Here is a 15,077-nt window from a genome sequence, read left to right as displayed (position 1 = left end):
TACTGAGCATGACTGTGCCAAATGCATGTGGATGTGGTGGAGCCCTACAGTTGTGTCTGCTGTGTGTGGGTATGTGTGTACACAGTTCAGCCATCTGTGATGCTACTTGGCAGCCCCAGACTGTACAGTGCAGGTTGTATGGCTCACTGTGTCCGCCTGCGGCCATGTGACCCGTGCCTGCCTGGGGTCGCACGGGCACTACCGGGTGGAGGTATGGAGTGGCCACTCTCCAATGACACATGTCCGCTGGAACCGTGTCCACGCTGGGACCATCCAGGGCCACGTCCCCGTGGCCTGCTGTGTCCTGGTGTGGTTGGTGTAGCACCAGCTGCACTGCTGCTGCTACCAGCACTGTGTGATTGGGCATGAGAGGTGGCACGCACACGTCGACCTGCACTAGGTGGTGTTGCTGGCCTATGGCCACGCGTCCACGCCACCCCTACCAGGTGTTCCAGCACAGACAGCTCACGCTCGCAGATTGACATGCCTCGGTCGAGGATTCCAACCATCTCACCTAATCTCCTATCCAGAACATCGGCAAGCTGCTGTTGAGCATTCGCCAATGACTGGATGTTCTCATTTAAGGAACGGATTGCGGCCCTCTGCAGCCTCTGCCCTTCTTGGTTCTGCCGTTCGGCACGTGCCTGTGCCACCATTACAGTCTGAAACATGCATCTGGTGATACCAGCTGCTGCACCCTGTACGGCAGGTGCATGTCTACCAGTGCTCCTCCTACGAGCAGCACCAGCCACAAGCCTGTGTGGCACATCACCAGTCATTACACTGGCAACATGGTGTGTACCCACACCTTCTGTAGCCACCACACATTCCTGCTCGGTGCCAACAGACGCTGACTGTCCTTCCTCTATGGGCAACGGTGATGTGGTATGTGTCGGCATCTGAACCGTGCGGAGATGAAGGGGACATAGGTGGGATGTTAACCAATGGCACAGCTTCTGCCCATGACGACCCTGCCTGTGCCTCATGCACATGGTCATCACCGCTAGTATCTGTGGGGACACTAGCATCAGATGGACCGCAGGAGAGGAACGCACCTACAGCACCTGTGAATACAAAGACATACTGTAAGTTACATTACACACATGCAGACACACACGCAGACACACACACACACGCAGACACACACACAGACACACACACACACACATGCGGACACACACACGCTGACATACACACGCAGACACACACACATGCAGACACATCATGCATGTGATATTGCAGGTGGCATGCAGCATTCCCACACCACAGCTCAGTGAATGCAGCCCAGACATTTATAGTGGTAGTATGCATACTGCCCTGGGGTGCACACTACATCAAGCAGGTGTCTTTCAGTAGGCTTGCAGTACACACATTCATGGTAGTTTGCATGCATCACTGTGATACACCGTGTGGCCACGGGCGGGTTAACAGTACACATGGCTGGCGTCACTATGTCATGTACACCGCAAACATGTGCAGTAACATGTGAACATGTGACAATGGTGTCCCACCACATGCACCACATCAAAACGGATATCACAGTGCAGTGTTATGTGTACAGGCTACAGATAGAATGCATGTGTAACAAGGATGTCTGTGCAGGTGTGGTTGGTGTGAGCTGTGTACATAGCTGTACAGTGTGGAGTACGGGCACTGTGCCACTGCATGGCAGCAAGACACAGGTATGTTTCTGTGCGATGCGTAACCTGGATGCATTGCATTGCCATGTTCATAGGTTCATAGGTTCATAGGTTCATACTAGGCTATCTGCCCGAGGGCATTTATAAGCCTAGCCCATCGTTTTGTGGCTTACGCCACCCCTTTAGTATGCGGAACTATACCCATTATTTTGCTGTGCCTCTGTCGAGCAGTGACACTGAGGTAATTCCTGGGGTATATCTGCGATCTCCCATCCATTGGTCAAGATTTCTCTTGAACAAGGCCAGCAAGGTGCTCTGCCTCACATGTACCGGGATTTTGTTCCACAGCATAGGGAGTCTTTGGGTGATGAATCTATCCCTCCAGCACGACCTATTAATAGCCGTGTCGAGGTTTAAGTCTCCGCCCTTGTGGCTCTGATGGATCTAGATTTTTGAGGTGAAGCATATTCATCAAATCTGGGTTTGACATGGCCTTGTATGTTAGGCAAAGGTCACCTCTGAGCAAGTGTGGCACTGACTGAATAGAGCTGGAGTTCTTTCAGTCGGGCAGCATAGGACAGATTTTTGAGACCCTTTATCCTTTTGGTGAGGAACTTTTGTGTCCTCTCCAGCTGCTGCAAGTGTCGGGTCAGATACATTCGAATGGGGCACTGTACTCAATCATTGGTCTGATGAGTGATGAGTAAAGGGAGACTATGACCTCCCTTGATCTAGATGAGAATCCCTTCATGATAAGGTGGGCAATGTAGAAGGACTTCCTAACTACTTTAGCTACATGGGTGTCGAATGACAGACTACTATCAACCTGGGTCCCCAGGTCCCTGATAACTTCTTCTGTGCTCAGTGGATTGCCACCTATTTGGTAGCTAGGGTAACCTTGTTTTTCCCAAAGGGTATGACTATGCATTTTTGGCATTTAACTTTAGGCCGTGGCTCTGGCACCAGTTATCCGCTTCTGTGAGACCCTTCTGAAGGATATCTGTGTCAGATGTGTTTTCTACTATGGCCCAGTTTGCAGTCATCTGCAAACTTTGTCAGCCATAACCCTCCTGTGTTTGCTTGTACTTCGGAAAAGTAGATGCCAAACAAGAGTGGGCCCAGGACTGAGCCCTGTGGGACACCACTTGTGAAAGGCTTTGAGTCTGACATGGCGCCAGCAACTCTGACCCTGTGGGTTCTGTCACTCAGCCAGTTTGCAACCCATCTTGTGATGTATGGGTTAATATTTAAGCTGATGAGTTTTTCAATGATACCCGAGTGGGGTATTGTATCGAAGGCCTTAGCCAGATTGAGGTAGGCTGTATGGACTGCCTTTCCCTCATCAATGGCTTTGGTGACTGTTTCAAAAAGTCAACCAAGTTTAAAAGGCATGATCTGCCTTTGACAAAGCCAAACTGGGTTGGATCCAAAGTCTGCAAATTCCCTATGTCTTTATTTATGAGGTCCATTATGATCCTCTCCATGGCTTTGCAGATAAGGCTTGTCAAGCTAATGGGCCGCTAATTTCCAGGGTCTGTGGAGGCACCGCCTTTGTGAAGTGGGACCACAGTTGCAGTGCGCCACCCTGGCAATGTATCCAGAGGTAAGACTTTGATTAAACAGCTGTCGTAGCTGTGGGTTTAATTCCTCATTGAGGTCGTGCAGCACACAGCCGGGGACACCATCGGGTCCCATGGATGCTGTGTTTTTTGCTTTGGAGAGAGCAGTTCTCACTTGGGCGTTGGAGATGTTTGGGGGGTTGCACTCATTTGGTATAGATATCTCTCCTTTTGGGGGGGAGGGGGGGGAGAAATTTGCACTGAAACTGTCAGCCAGTATGTTGCCAATGTCTGTAGGATCAGTAATCTTCACATCATTTTGAACTAGTTCTGAGCATATCTGGGAGTTTCCTCCTAGGTTTCTAACATAGCTAAAGAAGGCCTTATGATTGTCTTTTGAGTCTTTAGCTATTTTTCTCTCGAAATTTGCTTTGGATGATTTTATGAGAGCTCTTAGTTTTTTACTTATAGTGATCAAGGGTGTCTTACCTTTTAAGGATTTTGCTCTATCTTGTAGTAGCTTCCTCCTTTGTTGTAGAGTTTGTTTATGGCTGGGGTCCACCAGACTGGACGCTTGCCTTTGGTACAAAGAGTCTTTGTTTTGCTTGGGATTGCCTTATCCATGCAGTCCTGCAGGTGCTGGTAGAAGGCGTTTGTAAGTGATTCAGCGGCTTGAGTATTGTTTTCTGGCTCGGGGCCTGAAAGGAGACCACACTAGTCTTTAGAAGTGTGAAGTCGGCTTTTGAGAAGTTCTTTACTGTGGTCTTTTTTATTTCAGGTGGGGGAAAATGGAATGTACTGGTGTAAGACTCGAACTCGGAATGACTGCTCATAAGGTGAATGCTCTGCCCACTACACTACTGCTGTTCCACAGCACGTATATGGTAGACATTGGTGGCACCTCCATTGGCTGCAGACAGGCATTTCATTTGTCTGGTGTACCACATCAGATGTACAGGGGGTCCACTACAGCTATGATCGCACTATGTGTGGACAGGGTGCAACAGTGACTACCCACTGCGGATGTACTGTGTGGCAACATGCCTGTGGGTATCACCCATGGCTATGTTTGACTGGTTCATGGACAATTGTGTGTGATGGGCATCGTGTACACATCCCTGTGGTGGCCCATGTGACATACACCCGTACTTGTCTGAGGTGTCACATTCCCGAAGGCTATGCAGAGATTGTGGATGTCTGCTATGTCGTGCGTAGGTCATGTCATGGTGTGACAATGTTGCGGACAGACCACCACATGCATGGGACATGTCATGTGCCATGTCACAACGTGTGCACCCAATGCAGGGGCATAGGTCACAGTGGTAACACCTGTGTGCTGGCCAGATCACAGCTCACTATGTGGTACTGTGTGCATCGCAAAGGCATACCGATGCATACTATACATGCAGCCATTGTAGAACACCTCCACCATTGTATGCATAGCTGACTGCACATATCACACCGATGGGTTATGTGGTGTCATGCCGGTCTATACTAACGGTTGTATCTACTGTACATGGGTGGCGTGTGTGTCGGGTGGTGCAACCTGTATACCGTGACTGGGGCAGACCCAGGTGTGCATGTCATACCTGGACACATGGGGAATATCTATACACTGTAACATGCCTATTACTAGCAACAGTCTCACCTGCGATGGACCCATGTCTGTGCGACATGCCAGAGGTACCTGTATAGGGGTGACACAACAGTATACACATTATCCATTACTATCGCCACGGTAAGCACTGTGCATGTCACATCATGTACCTGTGTGTTAGCATGTGCTATGCACATGTCTGCAAACACAACGTAGCATACTGTAGTATGCAGCTTGTGTGGCCATATACCTGGCATGTGTTAGTACATTATGTGGTGTACTATGACACCCACACCTACGTCAGTTATCATACAAACATGCAAGACTGACTTACCAGGCAGCTCCAGGCTCGTTGGTTGGGAGACACCCACCTCCACGATGGCAGCGAGTGTTTCTGCATGTTGTTCCCTCGGTGTCCCCAGACTGGCTAGGAGCTCCTCCGTGCATGTGAGTGGGGGCTTGGTTGGTGGCCCACCACCTGTCCCACCTTGTTGTCTGGCGATTGCGGCAGCACGCTGTTTCGCGTGCCGAATTAGGTCTGTGCAGTGTCTGTGGATCTGCTGGTAGGTGCGGTTGTTGCCGCCCATGTTGTTCACCCTCCTGCGCAAATCCTGCCACACGTCATCCCGCTGCTGTGCCTGTTGTGGCACATGGCTGAATAGTATATCGTAGTCGTCGTGGAGCAACGGTATAATCACGTCATCCTTCTGGCGGCTGAAGGCAGGCAGCCGGGAACGTGGCATTATCTGTAAGACATAATGATGTTGACAGGTCACATTTACACTGCTGTACTGGCATACTGCTGGACATACGTTGCTATGACATGTACAACATCTGCACAGTAATCTCTGTGATGCATCATGGCAGTGACACAGCCGACGTGTTGCCGTCACACCATTAAGCAGTGGGTTTCATATCATATCTGTGTGTCAACTCATCACACTGTACACGCACCATGTTGATGTTAGCCTGCTGTGGACATGTGTACCTGCCTGCACCTGTGTCCATATCAGTTGGCACATGTCCCCATGTGACAACAGTTCTACTGTTCACCTGGATGCTGTGTATATGTCACTAGGCATCACGTACGCGGCCATTATGAACGTCAGCGGTGGCACTGCACACATACACATGGACACCTGTACATGCATGAGTTGTGCCATGTACATCTACACAGCACTGTACGGGTGTTGGCCAACCTGCCACTGCTCACCTGTGTTGCACATGTGATACACATGGGACAATGTGTAACCATGTGACATTAGCAGGAAAGGTCATGCATAGCATGTGCGCACGCACGTTGCCCACAGCAACACACAGCACTTGTAACACCACAGGGTGCATCACTGCCACATTACTGCTGTGGACGGTTGATAGTGAAAGTGCCTTTTGTCCATCGCACCATGTAGGACTGTGATAGCACGTGCAGCCTTGCTGGGCAGGGCTGCATGGTATGGCAGGGTATGTCACATACATTGCACTGGGATGTGACCCACCTGGGGGGGTACTGATATTGGCAGGGTGGCTGTCCATTCCATATGTCATTGCTATGTGTATATGGACATTACACATGTCTATCATCATGGTGTGGACACTGGCCTTCTGCAAGGAAGGCTGCACACTGCTTGGTGGGGGTGTGTCTGGTGCATGCAGGTATCGCACATCCATGCATACACATTAACCCTGACAGGTGCTATGTGCTGTGATATTGTTCAACACAGTGCTGTATGTGCCCACACACTGCTATCCCGTGCACATGGATGGTTGCCTGGCCTGACATGGGTACCACATATGTCTACATCCAGTGCCTGCTGCCACCCCATGTCAGCTGGTGCACCGCACAGTGCCATCCCTCCCACGGGGAGCGTGGTGTTGGGCACAGCATAGGTATCCATGTATGGGGACAGGGATGTTCACATAGCAGGGGCACTGATGGTATCGTCGATCGGACCATACACGTATGACGCACAACTCACACATACAGCCCATTCAGTATGTTGTTCGCAACACTGACACAGCTATACTGCTAGGCCGGGGACATTCCCAGACGTACATACACAGATGCGTGCACATCTGTCTGTGGCATGGGCTAAATATTGGTGTGGTTCGGCACATAACGTGTTTGAGTGTGGCTGGTGCAGACCTACTGTGCACATGTCTACACAGTAAGCCTGTTCTACAGTAGCCAGCAGTGATGTGCTGTGCACATATCAAATCTGCACATTGTGTTGGTGTCTGTCTGTCCACGGGCCAGTGGTGGGACACACAGGGGTATTGGTGAACATATATGCATGCCACCCTGTACTGCTGTACTGCTAGCTTCTCGGGTGCTAATGTGTCATAGACATGCACACCTTACCCGAACAGGTGGTAGTGGGTTGCCACCCGTACCCATCTCCTCTTGTGGGTTGCTATCATCCAACACCCTCTTTGTATTGTATGTTCAGGCTATGCACCTGTGTGGGGCATGTGGGCATGCAATGCAGTACTGCGTACCTTTGCACCCATCGCAGAACGTGTCACACAGGTACACTGGCAGCCATACACTTCACAGCTTGATGACGGCACAACACATGTTGTACACACGTAACACATATCCTGTGGGACATGGTCAAATGTACAGGCATGTCCAACAGTCATGTACCACTGCTACCCCTACATGACAGATATGCAGGACATGTGGTGGTGCAGCAACTGTCACATGTACACATGCAATGCCCCCCTACCTACATGGTGTGGTACTGCCTGTGGGGCATATGCGTCTGCATCCATGCTATGGCCATAGATGACAGTTGTACATCGATATGTGCAACATACCTCATTTGGTGTTCTCATGTGTGCATGTTCAACATGTCTCCGCATTGTTTGTGTCTGTCACACAGTCATTGTTGTACACGGTTTACATGTCAGCCATGGCGTACTGTGTGTGATTCCAGGTACTTCATTGGGATACCAGCATTGTACATTATGACGGTGTATTCCAGCCATCACATAGCCGTCCTAGCTGACACTGTTATCCAGCCAGTAGGAGGTGTTCCGCCATCTGCACATACGTCACACAGTACGAGGGCGGCTGACACCCATTCTGGAGACAGGGTTCTGACCGCTGTGGATGTGTGTGATGCTGTCGACGACCATGACTGCACCTGATGGTCACATCTGGATGTATAACATTCACAACACACACCTACCTTCACGTAGCAACACATCATCCACAACAATGGACATTCCTGCCAGAACAATGTGTGCAGTATGTCTGTATAACCACTGCAGGCACCACTGGTGGCCCCCAGCATGGCAGCCAACAGCACCAGTGTATATCCCGTGTAACCATGGGTTACACCATTCACAACACACCTGTCTCAGATGACCCTGTTGTGGATCAGAGTGCAGTTCCACACATCATGTTATACTATACATCATGCACTGATATGTTGCGGACGTGTGAACGGCTGTGCAACTCAACATATGCACACATGACACATCACCTGGTACAACATGTCTGTCTTACCACACGTTATTGTGACCACCCTGTGATGGCATTGTACAGGCTACGTGGACTGGGACATGTGATGGCTCAAAGGTATATTCACCCTCCGGGTGTGTGTCTAGCCAAGTGTACAGTAGGCAGTGGTCTGAACACAGGGATACTGTACATTGGCCCACTCTGTCACTGTGACTGTTGACTATGCTCATACTGTACTTATACAGGCATGTGGTATCTGACCAGTATGACAGTCCTGGTCGACCACACTACTGTGGCACACATGACCTGCGGACATCTGCCTAGGGTGTGGAGCCCACATGTACATCTTCACATGCTATGCTGCCTCTGCGGCGGTGTCACATATCTGTCTCCAGCAGGGCTGTAACAGGCAGGCACGGCATGTGGTAATGTGGGACAATGCTTGCACCTTCCACTGTGCTGCACACAAGCAAGGCACACACACTAGTGCATGCCTCACATTTATCTGCGGTGCCTGGGACCTGCCTCCATGCTCTGAACAGCACACCTGCAAGTCCAGATTGTACACGGATCATACCTCCCAGGCACATACCTGGACTGCAACACACACAGGTGAGGGGATCCCACATCACACAATGTTTTGCACACATACTGTATATTTGCCGAACACAATGCATCGTAAGTGCTCCATGTTCAGATACCCATGTTTGTGACCGCTAGACACATTGTAACACCCAACAGAGATTACACTGTACACCACAGGTTACATGCTGGCTGTGTTGTCATACTGTACATTGGACCTCGGACAGCTGCTACTGCCATGTGCTGACAGCAACCCACACTTCCCTAGAATGGACTCCCATGTACCCACACATGCTTGGCCATGCACTCCACCTAGCTGGGTGACACATTACACAACACATACCATACCTAGACTACCCTCAGCATGCACGATACCTCCATGTGTCTGCTGTGTTAAACCTGGGGATATCCCCCCTCTGGTAGATGAACATATATGCTTCACGGCCCTGCTAGCCACACCCTGGACACACACCCATCGCAGCATACATGGTACATGTGCTCTACAGCCGGTACTACTGACGTCTGCTGACGGGGGTTGTTAATGGCATGGCACCCCGGCAGATGGACAGTGTACGTGACTATGCTGACACATATCACAGTGCACTTCCGTAACATGTACACAATGGTAGGGACCATGCTATTCCACACAGAGACATGGCGGTACTGGCCTTTTCACAGACGCCACGGTGGTGGTCATGTTCCATGCACATCTGCTGTATGGGCACATGTGCAGGCTGTTGCATGGTGGGTATATTCACATGTGTGGGGTGCATCACTTGACAGACATGGTGGGTCCTCGTGGTCCATCACATGCTCCAAGGCTAGCTACCTACACATGACTGCCGCACATTGCAGTGTGGGCCCTCAGGCAGTGTGGTGGTATGTCTGTGTTGTTTGGCTACATCCACATTCGATGTCGTGTACAACAGTCACCCAGGCATTGCTGACTGAGATAATGTTGGCAACATGCCAGGCAAAGGTGTACCTACCAACAATACACACTCTCACTCACTACAGGGTTGCAATCCATACATGGACACCGCAGTGTCCCTGTGGACACATGCATGGTACTGCCATGTACACGTTATGTCCTAAGACACTGTCCCAATGTCACCTTCCGATCTCCCTAGCTGTTATGTCCCGCCAACCTGTTTGGTATGTGTCTCCACACCAGCCCACTGAATTAACTGCTAGCCTGTTGTTGGACATTGTGTACCTTGACCGCCACACTGCCGCATCTATCGCACTACACATGGGTGGTACTGCATTGCACGTGTGGGACTGCATTCATACACCCATGACTGGACCATTCAGTATGGCACTGGGGCACGTCCTCACATACGTGCTTCACACACTCATTGATGACCTCCATGCCTTTACTGGCACCCTTGTTGGGCTTCTGTGTGCCACAGCACGCCACATACCCATGCTGGCCACCTGTCATACCATTGCATGGGTGGTTGGTGTGGTACAGAGGGTAACAGATCAGACATTGTCCCCACATTGCCCTTCAGCACCATTCCACATTCTGGTATTGGCAATGTACACATCCACCATCACATCATACCCTGTGTCTCAGGATGTTAGGCTATATGACTCCTGGACAGGACACACAGTGGTGCAAGCATATCATGCTACCTACTACATGTCAAGTACATGTGGCATTACACAGTCCTCAGTCATGGGGCCCCTCATGTTCACTATTTGCTTACATACACAACATGCTGTCACAGAGTACTGTCCATGCCTAGATATCCCACATCTACATACCTGGCACCATTGTAGCTCCACCAGCTCATACTGATAACAACCGTATGGGTGTCGGTGTGGCAGATACATCATGTGGGTGTCATTGTGTCAGGATGCATCACACATGGTGCATGCACATCACCTTTGCATAGCAACAGTCATCCACTGGGTATCACATGGATACTGTCCCCATACATGCATATCACATTGTACATGTTTGCTGTACACACACATGCCCCACATGTTGCTGTGGTTGCCGTATTCCACTGTGGCATGGGTACACATCTGCAGGGCCACACATATCTGTACTGTGTGTGTTGCTGGTACATAGGTAGCCATTGTACCTGTGCCATACACACATCTACACACGGGCAGGGTTACAATAACACATTTGTGGTGTACCCTCCACAACAGCTATGACTTTACATGGCACGGCATTATCATGCCATGATGTGTACCAGGCTCAGACAGTTTACATATGCGGCTGACAGACGGGTAACACATCTGTACACATCTGCATACCACATACACAGGGGTGTCATCTACTCTGACATGGGCCATGTCCTCCGCATTACTGATGCATGTAGTACTCATACATGGCAATTGCAGTGGGCGGGGTGAATGGAGCACTCATGCATATGTGCACACATGCCACATTGCATGGCCTGGGCTTCTGTGTTACTTCCGCAGACACAACACACACCATGCTGTGGAACATAGGTCCTGTGCACATCCCACAGGGACACACTGTGGCACTGTTCATGTGATAGCTCCCTTGCTGATAGAGTGACATGTAGTCATGGTACCACCACAGCAGCAGTACTGTGTAGACATGCAGTTGACACCCACCTCTGCTGTTCAGTGGACACTACAATGGGGAGGTGACACTACTGTGTACACTGCACATGTGTTTACACATGGACCTGCTGGACTTCATTGTTGCACACATTGCACCTGCTACAGATTGTTTGGCCATGGTTACTTAGTGTTCCTTCCATTTCGGATGGCTATTATGCTACTACTCTGTCCCATATGTACAGGCCATATGTATCCTGTTATTGTACATACCAATAGGCCATAACTCCATTATGCATGATATGCCTGTGATACTGTGTATGATGTCTGTCATATCCACCATGACAGCTTTACATTACACATAGTTGACATAGTAACCCCTACTGCGAGGCATACGTGCACGTCGTGTGCACATTACGTATGACATCGATGGTATATGCCCGTACACATGTGTGTTGCGACAGTATACATACATGTCCTATCCCCTGCTGTGGCACTTCCTTGTTGGACATCCACTGCCAGCATCGGCGTGGGGTGTGGCATTGTTCTGTGTTATGCCCCCCTGCGGCAGCCCTTGTGTTATCCCGGCTGTGTACATGATGTCCCACTGCTGTGCACATGGTGTCCACAGTCGTTGGTATGCTCAGCGGGATAGCACTACATAACCACCTTTCACCACTCTCTGCATTATGGACAAGTATCCTTACTTACAAACACCGTTCACATACAGTGCAGCTTCGTCATACACATCATGCGTTACACACCAGTACATATCGTGGTTTCTACATACCTTTACTGTGTTTCCTTCCGTTTTTCATTGCGTGTCTCGCTATTGCATTGTCTCACTCTATCCGTTTTTTATTTGTAGTTCGGTATGAGCATACGGTTTGAATATCCTAGGAGTCATCCTTATATCCGTCGTCACCTGCGACATGTGGGTTCATCACACCAATAGCTGTTCCTCGGTGTGTACTTGTGCGCATATCACCTGTGCATCTACTCCATTCGTACATTACACGTCGTAACTAGGGCATGGTTGCATTCCTCGCCTGGGCGTTGGTTATTTGCACTACCTTCGTGGAGATGGTCTGTATTGTGTTATGTTATGTGTAACTGCAGCTGCTATGTGTGGCATCAGGTACATTTCGCAGTGGTGTTAGCCGTGGATTGTGTGTGTTGGGTATGGTATTATGTTCGACATGTGGGTGTCCCTGTCCTGGCGGCGTCTGTTGATGGCGTTTTGCATTCGGATGTGTAACATAGCTGTTGTATTCCTTTAAACAACGGATGCAGGTATGCATCCGCTGCTGATAGTGTTTCCCACGCGAGATGTTGCGGTTATGCAGCTGTCATTGACTGCCTGTATGTTTGTGCTGCTATTGCGGCTTGTATCCCTTTGATATGTGCGATGGGGAATATCGGAGGTTGTGGGTGACGGGTACGGGTTGTGGGCCTTGCATTTCTACATACACGGTATGCTTGTGTGTGTGCTCCATCCCTGCCTGGGGAGTTGGCAGTTACCTGTCTGTTGTTCTGGGAGTGTAGGTTGTGTTAATGTCGTCTGGTGTCGGTATCGCCTGCATGTGTGCTTCCTGCATGTATTCCTCCGTCACATCGGTAGTATATCTGTGGTTGTTCGTACGTGACGACTATCCCTTGGCATTTTGTCCCGGATATTTACAGTCATTGTGGTCCTGTACTTGGGACGGCCTGTATGCTAGTGGTTGCCACCTATTCGGGTGGCGATTGCTTGTTTGACACTCGTAGAACATACAGCGGTGTTTACGGGCCGATACGTAGCCACGATCAGTACCTGGGTAGCACATGCGTATTTCCGCGGTACATGACTATTGCTGTGTAACGTTGCCGACGTATCGTTTTGCAATTAACATATCGGTGTCATACATACGGTCATGATTTGTACATACGTCCTTTGCATTTCATGTTGGCTATATTCCTGTGGTACATTCTGGGACATTTTCACTTTGCATCGTTATACGTCACCACACGCCTAGCCAGGGAGGGGCTCTCAGTACTACTTTGGGAGTACTGCTGTACATACGCCTGTGGTTCCTATACTGTATGCCTACACATGTTGTTCCACTCTGCCTGTCACATGGCACCAACATACACATTTTACAGTGGCACACACATTACACTCGCACAGCGAAACACACAACACCCTCACCACACACATACACATACTGCGGCAGTCACAGGGACGGTTGCACACAGTACCTGCGTGGCCCGCATCACCGGTGGCGGTGTCTACCTCCACCCTCATATCCTCATAATATTACCCGCACATGTACTGTTACTGTACCGTGGCCTGGCGATCATCCCGACTCGCGATTATGCATTTCGGTAGGTTGACCTTTCCATGGGTGGCAGTTTCCTGTTCTGTCAACCCTCCCGGATACTCAGGTTGTCGTTCACTATGTTTACTATGTACAGATATCGCGTCTTACTTCTCTGTCACCTTGAATCCCTCTGATTCCCTGTCTTACCTGTTGTACTTTATATATGTATATGTGTACATATATTTCTATGTGTGTAATTATATCTATCTCCATATCTGTATATGCACATATGTACATGTCTATATGTATACACCTTGCGGCGAACGTGGCAGCATACAGCAATGCCGTCTGCTGTAGGACCCACGTACGGTTAAGGTGCTGGCATTACATGCTCCGCTGGCTGTTGGGTGTGCAGTGTTTGGGTGCTGCCTATGTTGGAGTCACACATGGGACCACCCATACGGTACACATTATGGGTGGCCATGTTTGTGTGCCGTCCATTTCACTGTGTGTGCAGGTAGGGAGGTGTCAGTCCATGGGGCCTATGCTGTCAGAGTATGTGCTATACGTTCCCTCTTTGCCAGGGCATAGGCATATTGGGTACGCCTCCGTCTGCCTACTGGGGCTGGCACAGTGTGTTCATGGCCCTGAACCCTCTGTGCCTGTGCTGGCCTTGGAAGTTGTGGTGGGCTTTGTGGCCCTTCACCATTATGTCCCTGCAGCAGCTGCTTCCGCAGGATCATATTATGTAGCATGGCACATACTATGAATATGTGGGCACATGTGCCTGTTGAGTACTGCAGGGCTCCACTGGATGTATTCAAGCACCGGAACTATGATTTCAGCATCCCAAACACATGCTCTATGATTATTCTGGTTTGTGCGTGTGCCTCATTATGGCGTTCTTGCATGTGTGTGTGTGCATTTCTGATGGGAGTCATCATCCATGGCTCCAGTGCATAGCCAGCATCCCCCACAAGGTGGCCTTGTGTGATGTCCCCCCTGGCGAATACCTGATACAGCTGTGAGGCATGCCAGATATGGGAGTCGTGGTAGCTTCCAGGGCTGCCAGCACACACATCCATGATAATGCCCTGCGCATTGCACATGACCTGGCAATTGATGGAGGGGAATCCCTTGCGGTTTATGTAGCGTCTACCCTGCTCCCCAGGTGGTGACTTGATTTGTATGTGCATACAGTCTATCGCACCCAGTACCTCCGGGTATTGTGCCACACGGTGGAAGTGGCGCATATTGCTAGCCAACTCCTCCTGAGATCTGGGGAAGTATATATGCTCATGGGCATGTCGTAACATGGCATCCAGAAACTGGTGTAGTACCCTGGATGCTGATGCCTGTGAGATGCCCATTATATCCCCGGTTGGCCTT

Source organism: Protopterus annectens, chromosome 2.part1, assembly GCF_019279795.1.
Source record: "Protopterus annectens isolate FY-2018-M chromosome 2.part1, PAN1.0, whole genome shotgun sequence".
NCBI lineage: Eukaryota > Metazoa > Chordata > Ceratodontiformes > Protopteridae > Protopterus > Protopterus annectens.
The sequence above is the reverse complement of the archived record's forward strand: the minus strand, read 5'-3'. Positions refer to the sequence as shown.